Source organism: Palaemon carinicauda, unplaced genomic scaffold, assembly GCF_036898095.1.
Source record: "Palaemon carinicauda isolate YSFRI2023 unplaced genomic scaffold, ASM3689809v2 scaffold22, whole genome shotgun sequence".
Classification (NCBI taxonomy): Eukaryota; Metazoa; Arthropoda; class Malacostraca; order Decapoda; family Palaemonidae; genus Palaemon; species Palaemon carinicauda.
Genome location: NW_027169810.1, coordinates 476,930 through 487,500, shown reverse-complemented (window position 1 = coordinate 487,500; position 10,571 = coordinate 476,930).

Here is a 10,571-nt window from a genome sequence, read left to right as displayed (position 1 = left end):
CTTTGAGTCATAACTAGCTTATTTTCTGAAGTTTTAATAAGGCTCCATGTTCCTGATGCATAACTTAATACTGGTAGGATCATCTCATTAAAGACTTTTCTGTTTTAAAGAAAGGGGCAGTTTACGTTTCATGATCTCCTTTTATTTACCAAAAACTCTCCATTCTATGTGTATCCTTCTTTTAATTTCGGTCTCATATCCTTTGAAAACACTATCATTCCTAATAGTCTATCAGCACAACCCAAAAATTTTGGCCATCGGTACCAAACAAGGGGCACATTCTGTAAGTTATTTTTTGAAAGGTATACCTCTGTCCATAATAAAAATTTATGACAGCAATGTAAGAGTGGTAGTGTTCTATGAAATATCAGGATGTTTAATAAGCAATGTCGGTGCTTTGATAAGCGATCTTGGTGCTTTAATCACTTCTGCCCATGACGACCTTTGAGAGCATTTGTCAAATTTCAAGTAGAATAAAAAAAATACAATTAAAGATTTAGTCTCAATCTAGAGCCGGGAGACAGGTTGTTCAGATAAACATTCACATGTGGTAAAATATAATTTACACGAGAAGAAATTTGCGATTACACTTAAACCTACTTCTTAAAGTTTTAAATTTCAAAATTTTTTATCAATGATTATTCTTCTTGAACGACAACAAGGGTGGTAACAATGATTATTTGACTATTGCTGCATTAACCATGGTCCTTATTATGTATATTTTGCTATAGATTTCGTGGAAATTAAAAAAAGTAGTCGATCAAATTATAATTTTCAGTAAAAAAAAACGTTTTGATGGACATTTTGTAATAACTTTGGTTTTGTTAAGGACAGACGTCCAAATACTATATCAATAAAAAAGTAATAGTATAGGCTTGTAGTCAAAATTAGATATTCAGGTCTAGTTTCAACCAAGTTGGCAGAATACATTTCTTCGCAGTTTTGATTAGAATACTTATGCAGTGGCATATCACCAGAAAACAGTTATGACCACTAGGGAAACAAATCTATACCTATATATGTTGGCAAGAGAATAGCATGTTCACTACAATCTTATTTCTTTACTTCTCTTAAATTATCTACACAATTTACATGACACGTTTTGTTCAAAGCATTATAACAATAATGAAGAACCCATCGGACATGGTGACTACACAGAATGAGAATTAATGTTTGTGTTTAGATAAACTTAACTTATCTATATACATTACTCAAGGGGAATGTTTCAACATCAGCAGGCGAATATGCAAATATGGTAGAAGACATTCGTTAATCATGCTAATATGTGTATTTCACTGCTCAGGAATTGTCATTATAGATAGTCATTCAGTACACGGTGAAAAACTCTTAGACAACTTTGTGCTTGAATATGAGAAGTATGTGACAAATTTTAAGGTTGTGAGAATAATTTGATAATCAGCTTCACCAATTTAATTTTTGCTTATTATTCCTACTTCACTTTCTTCATCATTTGGTTGGTTTGCACATTAGTTTGTATATGTTTGCACTAGTTCATTCGCAATGCAATGCATCTGCACTCAATTGCTTTGATCGACCTTGAACAACTGCATGCTAGCAATTTCAAGACCAAAGAATTGAAGAACTATCCATCTAGTCAATAACTAGCTTACTCCTTCAACTTTTTCCATTGTCCATACATTGTCAAACGGGCTTGGAACATCAAGGTGACTCATTAAGAGTCGCCATACAGCAGTTGATCATTCACCTGCTGAATGTGTTTGATAGGCAATCCTGACATGTTTGCAGTTGATGTGATTCTACTTCACCCTTTTTCATGGACAAAATAAGTGATACTGAAGATCATTTATTTTCTCGATTTTGCTATTGGATACATAAAGCTTACATGTGAACACTTCAAGTGCCTTGTACAGTGCTGGTGCCATACTCTATTCCTTGGCCAATAAAATGAACGTTTCTTGTGTCAGAAGCTCCTTTTTTAAAAAGTTTCAATGCTGCAAGTTTATCTTTTCCAACAAAATTACTCTGTCACATCCTGTAATGGCATGTATGGCTAAAAGTTCTGTACACACACCAGGACCACATGCAGTTGCCACTTCACTAACGTCAACATATCTTGTGTGTGTTCTTATTCCAGATTTCAGGAACAGTATCACATTCATTTTGTCACTGAAAGCTACACATATCAAGAAAACATCTGTATCATCGGCAACTATAATAACTGATGCTATTCCACTCTGTGCTACATGTAGCAAGAGGCAAGTAAGCGCTCCCTCGCATGTTGCCTCTAACCTTGGCTCTTGTTCACATTTCTCTTTTGTTATCAAGCAGCCCCTACACTCGACTGTGACAAACAACTGCATTTCTTGCAGTACATTCCTTGTGGCTGGTTGCATTCACTCGTGAACTAGAAATCCTACCAAACTGATTTAGTTGCCTGTGCTGAAGAAGAATTTCCTCCATTGCCTGATTATCTTACCAGAAGCAGTACTTATATACTGAGCACTTGGCTCAGATGCCCGTTTCTTATGTTCAGTGCCTTTTATGCTGGTTTTGTGATACACATCAAAGAGAGTATGGATGATGGCACCAGTGCAAATGTTTTCTGATTCCCTCTTGTTTTTTAAACAAAGCCATTCCATCTATAATGACAGCTGATGGTCGAGGTATATGTTCTGCAGTAGGTATATTTTCTGAAAATCATTTACTAGAAATAATTTCTTTACTAACAAGATATGTTTTGAAGGTTTTTGCTTCTCACATGTTACTGCATACGCAAGGTCCTGTGCAAACTAATTCAGAAGCTACTGAATCTTTTCTGAGACCTGGTTTGGTTCTGGATCACCAGTCAATACAGACCAGGAAAATCCTGAGCAAGATGGGAATTCAAACTGCAGCAAAGTACAGTGCTGCTGGTACATGCAGTCAGAAATTGGCACATGGTGGATGGATAGATGGAATTGGATTGGCCTCGCTAAAAGGGGACTACAGGCTCTTGCCAATTACAAGCAGCCCATAAGTGGAATATGGATGTGAAAGAGGTAAGATCATGAATAAAGGATGATGATGGGATGGAAGGGATAGAATGAGAGCACCATGACGACCGTGGCGGGACTCCGAACCCCAGGAGAGGCGCCACAAAGCAAACGTCGTTTCCAAACCTGGAGCCTCTTTAGTCCTGGATAAATTTGATTTTCTTTATTTCAGCGATCCCAAAGAAGGGAATTGTGTTACATGGTTTATTCCTTATCAAAGCTCTAAGAAAAGCAGTTGTACTATTTATACTTCTATTCCCTCTAGTAATAAAATTCTGAGAAAGTTTAACATTTTCTCTGACAAGGTCATAGATTAACAAAGATTCCAGCATAACCAGTTTACCAGCGTTATCTAGGAAAATGTGAAATGTCTTTGAATTCAGTCTCCAAGTTCTGTCTAATTGAATTTTTTGTGGATAATTTTACATCAGCAGCACCGTGAGACAAAGCATATACACTCAGCATGGAGGGGAGATATGTCATCCTTATTACTATGGGCTGAGTAATGAAATCGGTTTTAATAAACTTAAATAAATCTTTATTTGGTGTGCTCTCAGCTCTCAATTCTTTGATAAATTCCATCTTCAAAAGAACCATACGCTAAACTTGGTACTTCTTTCTATCTTGTGTACTCCCTGTAACATGTTCTGAGATAATGGCCTTTAGCAGCTATCGTATCTCTGGAGGCTGACATGAAGGTCTCATTTAAATGGTGTATCTGCTTCTATATTATCTGTGATAGTACACAGATGGCACTTGTCCTTGTGGAGTATCTCTATCTAGGTCAAGAATTGGAGCATGGTTTCTAATTCTGGCCGCTTTTATCGGTACTTCTCATCAAAAATGATCTTGAGAGCTCATCAATTCTAACATAGGGGTTTCCTGTGTGCAATGAATAATGCAGGAGGCTGTGGCACTGATTGTTTGACTGCCCTCAACAGACTCTCTGTTTGTCTGCTATTTTCCTTTTGGACACAATTTAAACCTAGCTTATGTGACGGGCCGAGAGAGGAGTTGTGAAATCAAAGGCAGATTAGAAACGACTGAGTTATATTGTTGTGGAACACTCTCCTTATATACAAAACCTCAAGGCAACAGGACATGACAAGTTCACAAGACAGACAATATCACAGAGGAAAAACCAGACAGGAATTTTCATGTTCGTTGTAGTGCGAGGGAGGATCGAAGATACAAGCATAATATATACAAAAGGAATTATGTACAATTGTGTGAAACACGGTTGGTACATGACTCCCCCCCTAAAAATGACATACTGTACATGTTAAATAGGGCGCCCTGATCTAGAGAGGCGAACTGTAGGCGGGTCATCTGGCAGAAGATAAGCAGGTTTTAGACGATCAATGGAGACCCAGTCTTCTTTGCCCCGAATGTTTAGGAGGAATGCTTTCGGACTGCGTCGGATCACAAGGAAAGGTCCCGTGTAAGGGGCGTTAACGGTGGCTTGCTGGTGTCGTTGCGCAGGAAGACGTGCGTTGCAGAGTGCAAGTCCGTTGGTATGTGATGCTTCGCTGGGGGCTTGTAAGTCTGGCGGCACGGAGTAAATTTTCCCACGACGTGACGTATGCGCTGGAGATCGTCGGAGGAGGTTGTAGAAGGAAAAAACTCGGCAGGGACGACCAACGGGTCGCCATACACCATTTCGGCTGTCGAGACATCGAGGGCATCTTTAGGAGTGGTCCTTAGTCCAAGGAGGACCCAGGGAAGCTGAGTAAACCAGTTGCAATCCTTGCAGCGGGACATCAAAGCTGCTTTGAGGGTGCGATGAAAACGTTCAACCATTCCATTGGCAGCGGGGTTGTAGGCCGTTGTCTGATGTAGGGTGATGCCCAGGAGATTCGCTAATGACGTCCATAATTGAGAGGTGAAAGTGGTTCCCCTGTCAGAAGTAATATGCTCAGGGATACCGAATCTTGAAATCCATCCAGAGAGTAAGGCAGATGTACATCAGGCGGACGTTGCAGTTTCCATGGGAATGGCTTCAGGCCAACGAGTGGAGCGGTTGATGACGATAAACAGGTAACGATGTCCTTGTGATGTGAATGTGTGCGAAACGACGCTGAGGTTGAGGAAAGGTGCCGACTCCTGAATCCGTGTGTCGATGTACTTTGGAAGTTTGGCAAGAAGTACAGGCACGGACCCAATCCTTAGCATCCTTAGAAATGCCGTGCCAAATGAACTTTGCCTTCAGCAGCTGTGCAGTAGAACGGCACGAGGGATGTGAAAGGCCGTGGATGAAATCAAACACCTGTCAGCGCATGTGAGCAGGAATCCAAGGTCGCGGTCTACCAGTACTGACATCACAGAGGAGGGTGGTGTTGGAGTTTTCGAGGGGAAAATCCTCCCAACGGAGGGACGTGCAGGATGTCCTACAAGCTTGATACTCTGGATCCTGTCGTTGGGCTTCAGCCAGGGCATTGTAGTCCAATCCCAGTTGAACGGCAGCCAACGTGTTTCTTGACAGGGCATCGGCAATGGGATTCATTTTCCCAGGGACGTATTGGAGGGTGCAATTGTATTCAGCCACGGCGGAGAGATGTCGGCGTTGACGGGGGGACCAGGCGTCAGACTGTCGAGTGAAGGCGTGCACCAGAGGCATGTGGTCTGTGCGAATGACGAAGGGCGTACCTTCTAAAAAATGGCGAAAGTGACGGACAGCCAAGTGCACCGCCAGCAATTCTCGATCGAAGGTAGAATAACCCGATTCTGCCTTGGACAGTTTTCTGCTGAAGAAGGCCAATGGGCGGGGCGAGCCTTTGACCACCTGCTCGAGTACTGCACCAATAGCGACGTCGCTGGCATCGGTGGAGAGAAGGAGAGGGGCGTGTGGGATAGGAAAAGTGAGAGCCGCAGCAGTTGATAGGGCCTTCTTTGCATTGCAGAAGGCTGCTTCTTGAAGGGGACCCCACTTCAGGTCCTTTGGCTTGCCCTTGAGGGAGGCGTAGAGGGGAGCAAGAGTGGCGGCAATGGCTGGCAGAAAACGGTGATAATAGTTGATCATGCCCAAGAATTCCTGTAGAGCTTTGACGGTTGAGGGCGTGGGGAAATTCTGAACGGCTGCTACCTTCTCAGGGAGGGGATGGACTCCTTCAGGAGTGATACGGTGCCCTAAGAACGACACTTCGTTGGCGCCAAAGGTACACTTGTCGTACCGGACTACAAGGCCGTTTTGTTGCAGGCGGTCGAGCACGATGCGCAGGTGACGGAGGTGTTCCTCTTTTGAGGAGGAGAACACAAGTATGTCGTCCACATAACATACACAGAAAGGGAGGTCCCCTAAGATGCCATCCATGAGACGTTGAAACGTTGCCCCAGCATTACGAAGGCCAAAACAGGAGTAATTGAAGGTGTATGTGCCAAACGGAGTGGTGATGGCGGTCTTGGGGATGTCTTCTGGGTTCATAGGCACCTGATAATACCACTTCAGGAGGTCGAGCGTAGAGAAAACCTTTGCTTTGTGCAGGTAGGAGGTTACATCGGCAATGTTTGGGAGGGGGTAGTGATCCGGTTCTGTTTGCATGTTCAGGCGCCTGTAATCCCCGCACGGACGGAGGGAGCCGTCTTTCTTCAGAACGATGTGTAAGGGTGATGACCATGGGCTGGAGGCCTTTTGGCAAAGGCCCATTTTCTCCATTTCGGCGAACGTCTGTTTGGCGGCTGCCAATCGTTCCGGTGCCAGACGTCTGAATTTTGCGAAGACTGGGGGTCCCGTCGTCTTGATATGGTGATAAATACCGTGCTTGGCAGGAACCGTGGGCGTTTGGCGAAGTTCTGGACGGAAAACTTCCGGGTACGACGTGAGGAGGTGGGCGTAGGCATCCGTGGGTGCGCTGATGTGGAGAGCGAGGTTAGAGGGGGCGGGTTGAAGAGGTGTCGACAAGTACGAGTCTGCGTTGACCAATCGTCGGTGGGCGACATCGACCAGAAGGTGGAAATGAGAGAGGAAATCTGCACCGAGGATTGGCATTGTGACGCCAGCAACGAGAAACTTCCAATTGAATTTACCGTTTCCGAACGATAATGTGAGGCTCTCGTAACCGTAGGTGGGTATCGCAGATCCGTTGGCAGCTACCAAGCGGACGTCGGCAGATGTAGACAGACTACGTTGTGCCTTGAAGAGTTTCCTTGGCAAAAGAGAACGACAAGCACCCGTGTCTACTAAAAATCGCACGCCCGTTCCTGCATCCTGTAAAAAGAAAAGATTAGAAACATGGGAGGCCACCGTCACAAGCGATGGCCTACTTACACGTTTTTTGGCCACTGACAATCTGTGGCACATTTCTTCGCGGTTGCCCCGAATCTGAAGTGGTAGTAGCAAAACTGCGGCGGATGAGAGGTAGTAAGTGGCTGTAGAAGTCGTTCGTTGGGGCGCGAGCGATTGGTGGGTGGTGGGCGGCTTTGTCGCCGCTTCGGCACGTCACGGGGTGGGCGTGTATGTCCTACGGCATTCATGTCAGCTTCGGTTGACGTTGAATAGGCATCCTCGTCGTCAGGGGTGGAGGCGTTGATGGAGGTCTGGAAGTGGCTGTCCATAAGGGCGTCGGCTTTGGTCATCAAGTCCTTTATGGGTAAACTATCGACATCGGGTATGGCAGCGAGCACAGGTTCAGGTAAACGGCGTATACCGTGCTTGGCAGGAACCGTGGGCGTTTGGCGAAGTTCTGGACAGAAAACTTCCGGGTACGACGTGAGGAGGTGGGCGTAGGCATCCGTGGGTGCGCTGATGTGGAGAGCGAGGTTAGAGGGGGCGGGTTGAAGAGGTGTCGACAAGTACGAGTCTGCGTTGACCAATCGTCGGTGGGCGACATCGACCAGAAGGTGGAAATGAGAGAGGAAATCCGCACCGAGGATTGGCATTGTGACGTCAGCAACGAGAAACTTCCAATTGAATTTACCGTTTCCGAACGATAATGTGAGGCTCTCGTAACTGTAGGTGGGTATCGCAGATCCGTTGGCAGCTACCAAGCGGACGTCGGCAGATGTAGACAGACTACATTGTGCCTTGAAGAGTTTCCTTGGCAAAAGAGAACGACAAGCACCCGTGTCTACCAAAAATCGCACGCCCGTTCCTGCATCCTGTAAAAAGAAAAGATTAGAAACATGGGAGGCCACCGCCACAAGCGATGGCCTACTTACACGTTTTTTGGCCACTGACAATCTGTGGCACATTTCTTCGCGGTTGCCCCGAATCTGAAGTGGTAGTAGCAAAACTGCGGCGGATGAGAGGTAGTAAGTGGCTGTAGAAGTCGTTCGTTGGGGCGCGAGCGATTGGTGGGTGGTGGGCGGCTTTGTCGCCGCTTCGGCACGTCACGGGGTGGGCGTGTATGTCCTACGGCATTCATGTCAGCTTCGGTTGACGTTGAATAGGCATCCTCGTCGTCAGGGGTGGAGGCGTTGATGGAGGTCTGGAAGTGGCTGTCCATAAGGGCGTCGGCTTTGGTCATCAAGTCCTTTATGGGTAAACTATCGACATCGGGTATGGCAGCGAGCACAGGTTCAGGTAAACGGCGTATACCGTGCTTGGCAGGAACCGTGGGCGTTTGGCGAAGTTCTGGACAGAAAACTTCCGGGTACGACGTGAGGAGGTGGGCGTAGGCATCCGTGGGTGCGCTGATGTGGAGAGCGAGGTTAGAGGGGGCGGGTTGAAGAGGTGTCGACAAGTACGAGTCTGCGTTGACCAATCGTCGGTGGGCGACATCGACCAGAAGGTGGAAATGAGAGAGGAAATCCGCACCGAGGATTGGCATTGTGACGTCAGCAACGAGAAACTTCCAATTGAATTTACCGTTTCCGAACGATAATGTGAGGCTCTCGTAACTGTAGGTGGGTATCGCAGATCCGTTGGCAGCTACCAAGCGGACGTCGGCAGATGTAGACAGACTACGTTGTGCCTTGAAGAGTTTCCTTGGCAAAAGAGAACGACAAGCACCCGTGTCTACCAAAAATCGCACGCCCGTTCCTGCATCCTGTAAAAAGAAAAGATTAGAAACATGGGAGGCCACCGCCACAAGCGATGGCCTACTTACACGTTTTTTGGCCACTGACAATCTGTGGCACATTTCTTCGCGGTTGCCCCGAATCTGAAGTGGTAGTAGCAAAACTGCGGCGGATGGGAGGTAGTAAGTGGCTGTAGAAGTCGTTCGTTGGGGCGCGAGCGATTGGTGGGTGGTGGGCGGCTTTGTCGCCGCTTCGGCACGTCACGGGGTGGGCGTGTATGTCCTACGGCATTCATGTCAGCTTCGGTTGACGTTGAATAGGCATCCTCGTCGTCAGGGGTGGAGGCGTTGATGGAGGTCTGGAAGTGGCTGTCCATAAGGGCGTCGGCTTTTTTCATCAAGTCCTTTATGGGTAAACTATCGACATCGGGTATGGCAGCGAGCACAGATTCAGGTAAACGGCGTATCCAAAGGGCACGGAGTAGGTTCACCTCACGAGGAGAGCCGTCTGCGGCAGGTTGAAGGCGAGCGATACTGGTCATTTCCCTGAGGGCAAGCGAAGCCCTTTGGTCCCCCAACGGTTGTTGCGAGAGCTGAAAAAGCTTTGCTATACGGGCGGCTGGCGACGGCGAGTACTGCTGCAGAAGGTATGATTTGAGGTCGTCATACGCTATTGGGGTGTCACCTTGTTCACAAAGCCAGTCGGATATTTCTGGGAAGGTGTCCTCGGGTATCGCCGCGAGAACATAATCCGCTTTGGTGGTTGAGCGAGTCACGCCCCTGATACGAAACTGGACTTCTGCGCGCTGAAACCAAGCAAACACCTCTCCGCTGGCAAACGATGAAAGTTTGAATGGAGCGGCCGCAGCACCAACTGCCGTAGAGTCCGCCATAGCACCAACGATGAAGGGGCGAGGGGATGGGGGTGGAAGGCGGTGGGAGCGAGTCGACTTCCGGGGTCACCAATGTGACGGGCCGAGAGAGGAGTTGTGAAATCAAAGGCAAATTGGAAACGACTGAGTTATATTGTTGTGGAACACTCTCCTTATATACAAAACCTCAAGGCAACAGGACATGACAAGTTCACAAGACAGACAATATCACAGAGGAAAAACCAGACAGGAATTTTCATGTTCGTTGTAGTGCGAGGGAGGAGCGAAGATACAAGCATAATATATACAAAAGGAATTATGTACAATTGTGTGAAACACGGTTGGTACAATTATTAGACATAATGTGGTACAGATTGGCTCCTTCAATAATGATTGATAACAAAATTATGTTTAATTTTATTTTAGAAGAATTTTAGACATCTGCTTGGAGAAAACACACATAACTTCTTGTATGTATGATGGTCATAATGATAAAGTTTTTCAGCGTCATAAGTAAGTTGGTACAAAAAAAGTCTAAGGAAACCAAACAAAACAGTTGAAACTGAATTAAAATAATGAAACTCACAACTTTGTTACTTCTAATTTAAGTAACCAATTAGATCTGCAAAGACACAAGATTCAGCGTAAAGCACATACATAGTTGTATACGAAAACTTGTCGTAACCTCATTTCTATGATATAAAGGAACTTGGTGTCAAACAGAGAAATAA